At 46.1% G+C, this 14,543-nt stretch overlaps 1 pseudogene; it reads left to right on the top strand.

Annotated features, from left to right (window-relative positions):
• The first annotated feature begins 2,713 nt into the window (after positions 1-2,713).
• LOC121460043 lies at positions 2,714-12,830 on the top strand (annotated as a pseudogene).
• The last annotated feature ends 1,713 nt before the right edge of the window (positions 12,831-14,543 follow it).

Genomic DNA, 14,543 nt, shown 5'->3' with positions numbered 1-14,543 from the left:
CTGCCTGGAAGGGTCACTGCTGTGACGGAAGGGGGCGAGCTTGTGTGGCTTCACACCACAGACCCCCACCAACTTCCTCAAGTTGTTCACTGACTTCCCTCCCACACCCAATAAGTAAACATTTAAAACATTAAAAACAAACTGGGCACAGTCGAGTGTGAGAGGAGAGAACCCATGCCAGCCTGAGCTACGTAGTACGGTCCAGGGAGTCTTACTACACAGCAAGGTCTGTTTCAAAAAATAAAAATAAAAAATGCATATAAATATGCTATGGGCTAATGCTCTTGTACGCTGTAAACATTTGTCACTTGTATTGGTTTAATAAAACGCTGATTGGCCAGTAGCCACGCAGGAAGTCTAGGCAGGGATACCAGACTAGGAGAATTCTGGGAAGAGGAAAGGCTCAGTCTGCAGTCACCAGTCAGACACAGAGGAAGCAAGATGAGAATGTCTCGCTGATAAAAGGTAACAAGCCATGTGGCTAATATAGAATTATGGGTTAATTTAAGTTGTAAGAGTTAGTTAATAATAATCCTGAGTTGATAGTTTATAATTGTTATAAGCCTCTGTGTGTTTCTTTGGTACTAAATGGCTGCAGGACCAGGAGGGACTATGTAAACTCTGTCGACATAAATACAGTTATAGATTGAGAGACAGATGTTAGCTGGGACCAGAAATACTACATAGTGTATTGTTGGGCTTTGGGAGATGGATCAATGGTTAAGAGCACATACTGCTCTTCCAGAGGGCCTGAGTTCAGTTCCCAGCACTCATATCAAGTAGCTCACAACTCTCTGTAACTCCAGTTCCAGGGGGATCTGATACCTCTGACCTCTGGGTACTTACATGCATGTGTGTATACCCCCCCACACACATACACATAATTAAAATAATAAAAATAATTCTAAAAAACACTAGATAGTCAAAGGAGGCTTTTTATAGTAATGTAAAATTAGTTCAATATTTGTAAATCATGTTATTTATTATACTACCAGGTAGATAGGAAAAGTCACATGATAGTTACCATAAAAGCAGAAAGCATTCAACAATTTTCAACTCCTTTATGATGAAAGCCTAGAAATCAGAGAAAAAGCATTTGCCGCAAACAATCCTGAGTTCAAATCCTCGGAACCCATGGAACGCAGCATAAGATAGGCCGTGATTATATAACCCCAGTGTTCTTACACACAGACAGGAGGTTCAGAGGGGAAAATCTCTGGAGCTGCTGGGCCAGTGAGCCTGCACGCATAACCAATGTCAGAGGAGGAACAGATAGAGTGAAGAACAGGATTGCGAGGACAGACCACGGACAGTGTACTGACATTTGACAAGGGCGGAAGCACAGTCAGGAGAATGGCTAACCTTTGCCACAAAAGAAAATAATGTGGCCAGGTGTCCACGGTACACAGAAGTTAGCTCAACATGAATTATAGACCTAAATATAAAACCAAAGTTTTAAGAGGAGGGCTTTTAGGGAGGGCTGGAAAGATGACTCTGTGGTTAGAGCATTTGCTGCTCTTCAGAGGACCTGAGTTCCACTCCCGGTACCCATATCTAACAGCCCACAACTGCCTGTAACTCCAGCCCTGGGGTATGTGACACCCTCTTCTGGCCTCCAATGGAACCCACATGTAAAGAGATATACATTCATGCAAATAGTTAGAATTTAAAATTCCCCCTCCCCGCAAGCCGGGCAGTGGTGGCGCACGCCTTTAATCCCAGCACTCAGGAGGCAGAGGCAGGCAGATCTCTGTGAGTTCAAGGCCAGCCTGGTCTTCAAGAGCTAGTTTCGGGACAGGCTCCAAAACCACAGAGAAACCTGTCTCGAAAAACAACAACAACAACAAAAAAAAATTCCCCACCCCCCAATTTTTTAATCTATTTGAGGAAAACAGAAACAAACAAACAAATGAAATCTAGGTAACTTTGGGTCTGATGATGATTTTTTTAGATATTATGTCAAAGGCACAACCCAGACATTCTTGGTGGAAATATGGGTTGCCAGAGACTTTGGGGGAGAAATAAAGCAAATTAATCATATCCTTCAGTAGAATAGCCCCATGGCCATGCCGCAGTGTGTGCAAACATTCCCACAGCCACACAGCAGTGTGTGCAGACATCCCCACAGCCACGCCACAGTGTGTGCAGACATCCCCGCAGCCACGCCACAGTGTGTGCAGACATCCCCACGGCCATGCCACAGTGTGTGCAGACATCCCCACGGCCACACCACACATGACTGCTCACCTAGGATGCCTGGCAGGACCGAAATAGACTAAGCAGAAAGGCACGTGCTAGCGTGTGTCAGCGTGAGCCTCACAGCAACTCCGGTCCCAAAGGGCTGCACACACCCTGCGGAGGTCTCACACAGTTACAGCTCCTCCACTAGTGTGGTGTTTTGAAAGAAAATGGTCCCCATAGGGAGGGGCACCACTGGGAGGTGTGGCCTTGTAGCAAGTGTGTCACTGCAGGGGCACCAGCTTTGTGGCTGTTGTTAATTCAAGATTCTGTCAGTGTGACTGTCATCTTGCCTGCAAGATGTAGCACTTTCAGCTCCAGGACCACCAAGCCACCGTTCTCCCCTTCACGATGCTGATGGACGGAACCTCCTAAACTGTGAGCCACCCCCAATCGAATGTTTTCTTTACAAGAGTTGCTGTAGTCATAGTGTCTCTTGACAGCAATAGTAGCCCTAAGTAAGACAGCTAGCTTCATGCGCTTCAAGAAAGCTGGCCGAGCAAATCCAACAAGTGGCGTCTTGGCTCTCATGGGACCCCATTCTGAAGAGGATAAGACAAAAGGACAGTGAGCTTTCCAACAGCCAGGAGAACGGAGCAGCAAGAACAGAGAGGCAGGTGATGTGGCCCCAGAGAAGTGGGGGAGGAGCAGAAAAGCTAGAGGTTGGGTTGAAATACTCCTACCTGTCCTCACTGGTCCAGCAAACCTGACCTCGGAGGCCTTCCTCCCATGGACAAGGAGGTATGCGGACTCCTCCAGGAAGCCCTGGGGCCTTGTATCAGGAAGAACACTTGTTCAGACCTGTCCCCTGTGTCACCCTGACAGGTCAGACTTGCGATTCCAGCTCAGGCTGTTGTCCCAGACACCCATCAGGGTCTGGAATGTCATTAAGGCCCTCGCTTATTTCACACCCTAACACTGGGTCAAATTCACACCTTGGTTCTCAGAGGCAGAAAAAAACAATAGCGATGAAAAGATGAGAGAGGAGCTGCAAGAGATAAAAATCACAGAGACCTGAAAGCAAAGCCAGAGAGCCAGGCTCTCTCCTGAGGAAGAACAGACTGGAAGCCGTGATCAAAGGCATAACAGAGCAGTCTGTGCCAAAATGGGACTCTAATTGCACATTTCAATGTTGTGTTTTTAAAAAGCTACAGCCGGGTATGGTGGGGTATACCTGTAATCCTGGCACACAGGAGACCAAGGCCTTCCGGGGCAACACAGAAAAACTGTGCCCTAAAAAGAACAATAAAAAGTCTGGATGTCCCACTCTAGAAAAAAGGCGGGGTGGGGGGCCCATGCCACAGACATCCTGCAGGAATGCTGCTTTGCTTTACTCAAAAGGAAATGGAGAGCTGGAGAGATTCACAGCAGGGAGGGGTGCTGGCTGCACAAACCCCGTAACCTGGCTGTGATGGTTGAGACCCACAGACAGCTGGGCACGGGGACACCCATCTGTGATCCCAGCAACATCTATGGCAAGATGGGAGGCAGAGACAGGAGACTGGCCCAGAAGCTGGAGGCCAGCTAACCTAGAGTACACAGCACAGCAGCACTCACAGTAAGAGAGACCCTCCCTCGACAAGGTGGAAGCGGAGAAACAACTTCCTTCTGAAAGTCATTCTTTGACCCCTCACATAACATACATACTGTATGCCTGCACATACATACATGCACACACACACACATACACACACACACACACACACACACATACACACACACACATACACACACACACACACACACACACACACACACCCCAGCTGAGCCTGGGCATACATTCTGGAGGGTGAGGCAGAGGATCTCAAGTTCAAGTTTTATGTGGGCTTCAGAGTAAGATCAAGGACAGCCTGTTTCAAAATACAAAGCAAAATGAGGGCTGAGCTGTAATCAGTGGTGGAGGGCTTGCCTGCCATGCTCAAGGCCATGGGCTCAATCCCCACTACTGCAGAAGTTATTTATACATTATGCAAAGAATAAATAATAAGCAGACTAGAATAAATAATAAGCAGACTTTGGGGACCCCTGAAATCCTGAGAGAATGTGTATTGTTGACATTAGCATGACCAACCACATCAAGGATACCAGTGCCTCAGACCCAAGGGAATGGCAAGGCTTTCCCCCTAGCCCGGAAAGACAGGATGGAAGACTGAACAGTTTAGGAAAGGAGAAAGTTTGCCCATTAAACATTAGAGTCTTTAAAACTTTCTTAGTTTTCTCTGAAAACAATGCAACTCTCCAACTTCTTTCCATAGTAAGAGTTGCACATTATGTTGTTAAATTACCACGTGCTCCCGAGTTCCCCCAGAAGCTGGCTGTGGAAGGCGGCCTGCGCTCTCCCTCCCGCTTCAGACCCAAGCATGTGTGTCTCAGAGTGCCCTCTGACTCCTCTTGTCTGGGGATGGGCTACCCTTCCAACTCTGTGATGGGGAAGGAAGAGAAACACAAAACAGCTCAAGAGGGAGAAGAAAAAAAAAAGCTGAAAGTGCCTGCAGCGGAAGAAAGGAGCCAGAAGTTCAGCCAGGGAAAGCTCATCCATGGAGAAAAAGCTCTGTGGGAAGAGGTGGTCAGCCTCAGTTTCCCCGGGTGCTGTGGGCCGGATGTTGTGAGAGCCCACTTTGATGACATCATCTCTGTTCTATTTGTTCTTTTACTTGTGAAGCTCAGCAGAGGGTACCTGGCTCTGCCTGGACTCTCTCAGGGACTCCGGATGGCTGCCTCATCTTCCCCGGTGGATTTCTGCTAGACGTTTTGAGCACCCATTAGTTTAGCTATCTACCTGCAACTTGTTATGTATTCTTTTACTTTGGTTTGCCATATGCTCACTCATCCAGAACTGTAAGGATGGCTGCTGTAGATAGACCAGTCTCCATTCTGTACAAAGCAACAGTTTACTGCCAAACTCTGACGGCTCATCAGCAAAAGCTGTGAGGTAGAAAAGGCAAGAAGGAAAGCTTAGGAAGGCGTGTAGCAACTGTGACGCTCAGATCTCTTTCATCGCTAAGCCCGAGAAACCGAAAGAGCCCTAAGACATTATTTAAAAACATATAAGCCCCCATCAGCAGAGCCAAAACCAGACTTCTGTAAACCAGACTCACTAGAGGAGGGTGAGGACAGAGAGAAAAACAAAGGAAGCACAGACCCTGGAGAGGATGCAGAAACCGAAGAAAGGAGCCAGGCTGCTGCCTGTGGGGGCTGCTGTTGCACCACCCCACACCCACTCCCAAGCAAGGCTCATTGTTTCCCTGGATCCCAGGAAAACAGGCATTCTCTGAGGAGCAGAGGCACAGACTCGAAACAAGATTTTCTGAGGAGATGGAGTTATTAACCTCATGAACTTCCTATTAGATCTCTCTTTTTACTCTCAAACCTTGTTGAATTGCCAACCCTCTTCAAATTTCCTGTGCAATTTAGCAAAAGTACGAAATAATACAAAACGCTATGGATAAATCTCAGAAAAAAGGCTGGGAAAGTAAAAAGTTGTTACAAACTCTACACATCATTATTAAAAAGTCTTGATCTGGGCGGTGGTGGTGCATACCTTTAATCTCAGAACTCGGGAGGCAGAGGCAAGCGGATCTCTGTGAGTTCGAGGCCAGCCTGGTCTACAAGAGCTAGTTCCAGGACAGGTTCCCAAAGCTACAGAGAAACCCTGTCTTGAAAAACAAACAAACAAAGAAAAAGTCTAGGAAGCATGGTGATAAGAAGCAGACAGTGGTGGCCTGGAGCTGAGTACAGAGTGAGGCAAAGTCCGCAGGAACCCTCTTGGGGTGGGGCTAGTCTCTGTCTTAGTTGAGGCTATGATTCCATAGATAAAAGTTGCCAAAGCTCAAAGAGCTACACAAATGAACTATGTAAGTGTGGATTGTAGTGATGAGTTTAAATACCCCTATTTAAAAAAAAAAAAAAAAAGACTTCGTTCTCAGACTCTCTGTGTAGTCCCGGCTCTAGTAGAATTCACCGTGTAGACTAGGCTAGCCTTCAAACCACAGAGATCCTCCTGACTGCCCGGGGATTAGAGCTGTGCGTCACCACGCCCAGTTCAGCAATGATAACTTAAATGTTATACATCAAAGTCTAACACTCTGGAGATTTTTTATTTGAATAGCTTTAAATGTATAGATAATCATGTGATCTTATCATATAGAACACAGTATTTTGAAATACATTGTGGGATGGTAATGTTGCTAATTAACAAATACATTGTACTGTATAGGTTTTTTTCTTTTGGCAAAGCAAACAACTTTCTCTTTACATTTTTCAAGACTACAATGTGATGCCCTTAGCTCCGGTCACCCTGAAGTACAGTCTACCCCTTTGAAGTATGATGTCATTAACTCTGGTCATCTTGCAGTACAGTTTTGTTCCTCCTACCTACGTATGTCTTCACCCAACATTTCATCCCTTAGTAATCTCCATTTTCTGCTTTGCTTCCACAACTCAAGTTTTCCTGAGACCCTGTGAGTGAGAGCATGTATTATTTTTTATTTCTGTGTCTGATTTATCTTAGTTAATATAGTATCTTCCAGGTTCTCCCATGTCACAATAAATACCAGGGTTTCATTCTTCGGCTGAATAGTATCCCATTGACAATGTATACCATGCTTGCTTTCTTCCCTGTTCACTGACAGACACTCACGTGTGCTGTGGCTTGGCCACTGTGAGTGCAGCAGCGTGGGAATTCCACAGCCTCTTGGACCGCTGTTTTCCTTGCCTTAGGATGGATACACAGTGCTGAGGTTGCTGGCCAGAGGTCTAGTCTAATCTCTTTGTGGCACCTTCACACTTTCCCGCAACAGCTATACTAACTTATGTTCCTATCAGCAAAGCTTTCGAGTTTCCTTTTCTTGATATCCTCATCAATCTTTATCTTTGGGGATTTCTTGTAATACCCCTTCTGCCTCACTATGGTTTTTAGTTTCATTTCCTGGACGGATAGTGATGTTGGCACTGTTTCATATGCCCTCCTGGATACTGTGTGTCTTCTTTGGGGAAATGTTTATTAAGCTTTTTTAACAGTCAGTCTGTACTGCTAGCTTGACTAGCTTTTAAATCACCTAGGAGTTTGGTGAGGCACACTCTAGGTGTGTCTGTGAGGGTGTTTTCAGATAGGATTAACTGGGGGGGGGGGCACATTCTGAGTGTGGGCAGCACCACACCATTGGCTTAGAGTCCTGTTGCAGGAAATTTGATTACACTGTATAAAGATAGATCACTTTGATGGGTTTAATAAAAAGCTGAATGGCCAATAGCTCGGGAAGAATTCCAGACACAGAGAGCACTGAGAAGAAGGGCAGAGCCAGCAAGGATGCAGAACAAGAAGCCTGAACATTACAAAGTAAAGGTAACCAAGCCATGTAAAAGAATATAGATTAAAAGAAATGGGTTAATTTAAGTTATAAGCACTAGTTAGAAACAAGTCTAAGCTATTGACCAAGCTTTTATAATTAATAATAAGTCTCTGTGTCATGATTTGGAAGCTAGCAGGCAGGACAGAGAAAGACAGGCTACAGGGTCCAGGCAGAATAAGAGAGAAAAACAAGGGCAGCTAACTGAGGACCAGCATCTCCCTGTCCCTTGTTCTGATTCCTGGGCCTGCATGAAACACACTGGGTAAGCAACGAGCTGCCTCTCGCATCTGAAGCCGGGAGCTCGCTAAGCCTTCCTTTCTTTTAGTGTTTGTATCAAGGATTTGGGCAGAGACAAAGACAAGTAACGGGTGAAGGTTTCTAGTCCACTTTAAATTCAGCTTGTTTGGGTTGTTTTTTCCACTGAGTTGAATCACTAGAGTGTCCTAGATGCTAGCCCCTTGTCTGGCGTATGCTTTTTGAATACTTTCTCCCATCTTGTAGGCTTCTTTCCACCCTACCGGTCCTTTTGCTGAGCTGGAGCTCCGCCCCTCGAGGATGCCCTGGCCACTGTCAAAGGCTGGCTCTGTCCACTGCGGTAGTGAACCACTCACTGGCTCATACTAATGAGTCTCTTGGCAAAATCTCTGTCCTGAAGCTGCTAATAGGGCAGAGGGGAGAACACTCTGCAGCCCAGCCGTTCATTTCTAAGTTAACTATTAGAACAGGCCTAACCGCCAGTAAAATCGTGTTATTAACTAATTGGTTCAATATTAGGAAATATACTGTAATTCACATGTTTGAAGGGGTAAATAAGAAAACGGTATTTGGCAAAATCCATACCTGGGTTTACTTACTGTTTAGTAAGACGGTAAACATAGATGTTTCCTCGCTATCACCCACAGTACCATGCTGAATAGTGCTACCTTTACGGGAAGGACCAAGCAAGGGCATTCATTACGGCCACGGGACCTACCACAGTTCTAAATGCCTTCCCTAGTCCAAGCAGAGAAGAGGACAGAATGGCAGACTCAACACAAAGGAGGTCTTGTCATCATAATGTGTGGCTACTGTGAGCAAGCTCCTGGAATTGGGAAGGATGGACAAATGTCTCTAGTAACAAGTTGAGACTTTAGTGAGGTGGCAGATTGGGAAATTAGCATAAAAGAGGTTTGCCTCTAATCAAATAGTAACTATGGTTTAAAAAAAATAATAATGATGAAAGAAAATATTTTTCGCTCATAATAGCAATAAAAACCAATGTAACTGGGCAGGAATGCTCTTGATAAGAAGTATACATGATCCATTTAAAAGCCTAGAGGACAATGACAAGCTCTCCCACAACAATGCAAACAAACCAAGAGAAAACTGTACGAGATACAAAGATTTGAATGGCCACTAGAGAGAGATGGCTTGGTGGTTTAGAGCAGGTGCTGGCCTTGCAGAGGGGGGACACGTTTGAGTCCCAGCACCCATATGGTACAGTCCTACTCAAAATAGAAAGAACTATAAAGCCGTAGCCCTCGCTTCTCATGCATGAGGTCATAGGTTCGGTCTCCAGTACTGCTGAGGGAGAGCAAAAAGAAAAAACAAAACGAGAAAGTAAGTCTGAGTCCTGCTGGACAAACTTAGGTGGCTGCCTTGCCCTGGGGAGCCATGGTCACACGCTGGGTAAAGTTCCTCCACTTTGCTTAAACAATGACAGTTCCTCGCACTCAAGTAATTTGGCTCCCACAACTAGTAACTTGTTTTTCTAGAATCTCCCTTTCCGGTAATGAGTTTTTATGAGTACCTGACATTCTTCTATAATTGACTACTCGTTTTACTTCCCTGGTTGGACTAAAAAAGTTGCTTCCCAGTCCCCTTTCTCCTCTCTGTCCACTTGGAAATAGATGGCGGGCACTCTGCTGCCCCTGGGCAGGGCTCTTCCACAATAAAGTCTGTGCTGTCTCCAGGTTGCTGTCTCCCTTGTCCAGTCTGTCTTTATTTTCTATTTTATTTAATTTTATTTTATGTACATGAGCATTTGGCCTGCATGCATGTGTCTGTGCAGCCTGTGTGTGCCCAGTGCCCCCAGAGACCAGAAGAATTGGATCCTCTGGAACTGGAGTTAGAGATGGCTGAGACTGCTGTGTGGGTACTGGGCCTCAAACCCAGGTCCTCCTAACTGCTGAGCCATCTCTCCAGCCCACTGTGTCTTTCTTTTTCACCAGCCTCACAACCATCACTACCAATCTCCTCAGATGCCTAGCAGAATTAGTAAAAGCTCTTGTAATAAAGACTGAATTAATTAACACATGGAACTTTCTGGCAGCACCTGGCACAGAGCACAGACGTGAGTGTTAGTGCTGCTATTTTTATTTCCTAAACGAATATCTGCAAAGAACCAAAGAAATTTCTAGAAGAAAAGAGAAAAACAGTGTAGGTAAGCTGAGACTAAGAAACACTAAAACAAATGGTGAAACTACAATAATAATTATTTCAAAGAAAACATGAAAATTGGAAAACAGACAAAAGACATTAAAACACATAATAAACTCAAGTGCATATGAAAATTCCGTACGTTATTTTAAAGGTGACATTTCAAAGCCGTGGAGGAAAATCTGTGTCAGATGAGGCCATCTGTAGGGACGATCTGTCAGCCACTTGAGGAAAGCAAGCGGTGTGACTTCTTTCTCTAATCAAAATTTAGCCTTCTTGAAACGACGATTTAACGTTTTACTGAAAATGAAAAGGCTGCTTTCACAGTGAATCTCTTCAATAAACGGGGCACGTGAGACCGGGGAGCTGCAGGAGGTCTGGTAAATCAGCACGATGGCTCACGTGGACTCAGCCGTGTCTCACAGCTCACGAGGGACAGCGTCAAGCAGTCGACCTTTCTGAGGTGACCAGGTCACCAGGGCTCCATTCTGCTGCATGTCTTCCTACCATTGTCACAGGAGGAGGTTGTTCCAAAACAGGCTCCCGGGCAAGGGTGCGTCTTCTCCATCCTCCATTTACGGACTTGTGCACGCTTGTCCTTTCTTATATTTTGGGATGACATAGCAAGAAAGCTCTTTGTGGTGCACGCCTTTAATCCCAGCACTCAGGAGGCAGAGACAGGTGGGTCTCTGTGAGTTTGAGGCCAGCCTGGTTTACAAAGTGAGTATGAAGACAGTCAAGGATGTTACACAGAGAAACCCTGTCTTAAAAAAGAAAAAAGAAACCACTTTAAAAATTTAGTCTTTAAAAAAAAATGCTCAAAGTCTTGAAAGCATCCAGAATCTCTCTAAAACTCCGAAGTTTCTCCAAACTCTGAAATCTCTTTAAAATTTCAGTCTCTCAATTGTTGGCACTAGTGGGTACGAATGTCAGGAATGTGAACAAGTTCTCTCTCGATTCATTCAAGGCAGATGGCTTCCCTCCCAGAATGCTTAGGATCAGGAAGAAATCCTGAAATGAGGAAAAGAGAGCCCAGGGAGACCCTCAGATGAAGAGACAAATCCCCTCACGTCCTCTAGACTCATGGCCGAGAGAACAGAGGAGGGAATGGAAGGCTGCCAGAGTTCAGAAGGACACAAGGCTCAAGAGGGTTGCTGCTATTTCTGGACACTTTGTCACCTCTGGAAGTTGTCTCATAGGAATGGAAGCCAGGAGCCCTAAGATTCCCCTCCACTCAGACTGCAGACAGTTCCCAGGGTGGGGCCTGGCGTGTGTCTCCCTGGCAGGTCAGTGTATCTTGACTACAGACTGGGTCACGGCTGCACGGAGGGTGGAGAACAAGGCTGTTTTCCAAAACTCTCTTTTGCCAGCACTCACGCGTCAGAGGAAAATACGTGTCGTTTAATCCACTTCCTCTGCCCTTTCTGGGACCCTCTTCCTAGCGTTTCACGGGTGCCCAGGCAGCAAAGCCTTGTGTGTTAAACGAGAAAACACATCACCTATGAAGGGAAAAGTTGCTGCTACCCAAAGAAGTATTCTCACCCTCACAGACTCTTTGTCTTGGGCACCTCGGCTCCAGCTATGTGTCACATTCTGACCACATCAAGGTCTATTCACCAGGATGTGCTGACACACATCTGTCATTCTAATACATGGGAGGCTAAGTGAGTTCGAGGCCAGCCTGGGTTACATTGTCTATCTAATGGGGGACAGGGAGGTAGGGTGGTCCAAGAATGTGGCTCAGTGCTGGCGTGCTTGCCTAACACGCTATAGCCTTATGTTGTGCTGCCCCCCCCCACACACACACAAATGATACACAAAATGTAATTTAAAAAATTATTCCAGAAGCCACCAGTAGATGTTGCAGGGAAAGTTAATTAAAACCACAGCCTTTTCCCAACCAAGAAGATCTTTCAGCCTTCCTGTGCTCCAAGACAGGGGTCTATGCAGTGCAGTGGCTGACTTTCATCATAACCATTAAGAGATGCTCACACAAGGTCCTGCATCCTCGATGTTTTGCAAATGAAGGAGGATGTTCCCAAATTCCTTGCAGCAGTGCATCAACCTTGATTTCTAGACGGACCAGCAACTCTACAAACAGAAAAGCCGTGGCAGTTACATGACAAATTGGAAAAGTTCCCAGGCAAATCTGCAGCCATTGCTGCCACTACCAACCCTGCTGATGTCAGCATCATCTCCTCCGGGAACACCGGCCAGCAAGCCATGTTGATACTTGCTGCTGACACTGGAGTCAGTCTGGTTGCTGGCTACATTGTATCTGGAACTTTCACTAATCAGATCCAAGTAACATTCAGAAAGCCATGTCCTTCTGGTGGTGACTGATCCCAGGGCTGACAACTAGGTCCTCAGAGGTGTCTGTATAACACAGATTCTCCTCTGTGCTCTGTGGACCTTGCTGTCCCATGCCACAGAAAGGGAGCTCACTCGGTACATCTGATGTGGTGGATGCTGGATAGGGAAGCTCTGGGCATGTGTGGTACCATCCTCCCTGAGGACCTGTGAGAGGTCATGCCTACTCTACTCCTACAGAGACCAAGAAGAGATGAAGAAGGGAAAGCAAGCACAGATGAAAATGCTGTAATCAAGGAAGAGTGTCGGGGCAAATGGACCACGCCAGCTTCTGAATCCACTGCTGCTCAGTCTGAAGTGTCAAGCCGGTCTGAGGGTATGTGAGTACCCTCTGTGCCTGTTCAGAAGTTTCCTGCTGCAGACAGAAATGCCCAGCAAGCCATGGAGGACTGCTTCTCCGTTCCCACTTCTCAGGATACGGAATGGGTCAGAACGACCCCTGGGTTGCCCTAAGATATTCTTCAGCAGATACTTTAGCAAAATGGAAAGAAGATGGATGGAAATTAAGAGGTTTTTAGAAAAAAAATTCTCGCCAGGCGGTGGTGGCGCACACCTTTAATCCCAGCACTCGGGAGGCAGAGGCAGGCGGATCTCTGTGAGTTCGAGGCCAGCCTGGTCTACAAGAGCTAGTTCCAGGACAGGAACCAAAAACTACGGAGAAACCCTGTCTCGAAAGATCCAAAAGAAATAAAAATAAAGAAAAAAAATTCTCTGCAAAGATAGTGGAAAAAGTAAAGAGCTTTATTGTTGAATAAGCATTCAACCAGAATGTGATGGACACCACGGGCAATCTGCTAAGAAAGTGAGCAGACAGGAGGAATGTTGTCTTTTTTATAATCCTAAAGATGCTGGACATTGCATTTCTTTTCAGTAATTAGTCTTGCAACTTGACAGCACCATTTATCACGAAGTTTAACCTAAATTCATCTGGCAAATGTGGCCGTTACGTACTTCCTGGTTAACTTTATCTAAAATGAAGACAGGCTTCACCTGTGCTCAGGACAGGAGACAATCCTGCTACTTAGAGAGCAGCGTCCATCAAAGTCAGGCTTCTGTCTCCCATAGACACTGGGGCTGTGACCCTAGCACTGTGGGTAGAGACAGGTGAGTCCTGAGACCCACTGGCCAGCAAACCTAGCTGCAATTGTGAGCTCATGTTCAGTGAGAGACCCTATCTCAAAAAAGAAAGTGAGACGTGATTGAGGAAAACATCCCTTTGTCAACCTCTGGTCTGCACACGTGCGTGCATGGGAAGACACACACATACACACACACACACACACACACACACACGCATGCATGCGCATGCGCACACACACATCAGAAAGAGGGGGAGAATTCCACATACCCCCCGGCTTGTTTGCAGTAGATGTGGTATCACTCATGTAACACAGGGTGTAGTAATAAGGGCGGCGGGGCTGCATTCCCAGCACCCAGGCCGCCTGCCCGGCTTATGCCCCGAAATAACATCATACAAACTGTATTTATTTAATTACTGCTTGGCCCATTCTCTTCTAGGCTAATTCTCACATATTAATTTAGCCCATTTCTAATCATCTGTGTATGGCACCCCAAGGTGCGCTTACCAGGAAGATTCTAACCTATGTCCATCCTGGGTCGGAGCTTCATCCCCGGAGCGGGAGCGGGGCATGGCGTCTCTCTCAGGCATCTGCTCCCGAGAGGAAAGCTGTCGAGACTCTGAGCTCACTTCCTCTTCCTCCCAGTATCCTGTTCTGTTTTCTCCTCCCACCTATCTTCTAACCAATAAAATGGGCCAAGGCAGTTCCTTTATTAGCCAATGACCTTCCTCCATCAACAGGGTATAAACTCAACCCCAATAATCACTTAGATGAGTATCCAAGTAAGAAAGAAAAAAGAGATGGGAAACGGAGACCGAGCAACCAGGAGATCGGCACATAATCACCACATCCTGCGTCTTGGAGTCAGAATGTCTCCTCAGCGCTCTGCTTCTCAAAGCTCTTTGAACATGCCAGAATTTCACAGTTGATCTTATACCAACTGAAGGACCTTCAAGCGTTCAATGAATGAACAGTATCTCCAGGTATCCAACTGACAGCGATGAGGAAGTGGCTGTAAGGCGTGGCAGAGACTCCAAGGGCCTTTCTGTAGAAACGCATACTGATTCGACCATGTTGGCGTCTTGAT

The sequence above is a fragment of the Microtus oregoni genome, unplaced genomic scaffold, assembly GCF_018167655.1.
Source record: "Microtus oregoni isolate MIOR12 unplaced genomic scaffold, Mior012 000020F_ref0000438, whole genome shotgun sequence".
In the NCBI taxonomy this organism is placed as follows: Eukaryota; Metazoa; Chordata; class Mammalia; order Rodentia; family Cricetidae; genus Microtus; species Microtus oregoni.
This window is presented reverse-complemented; position numbering and strand designations above follow the sequence as displayed.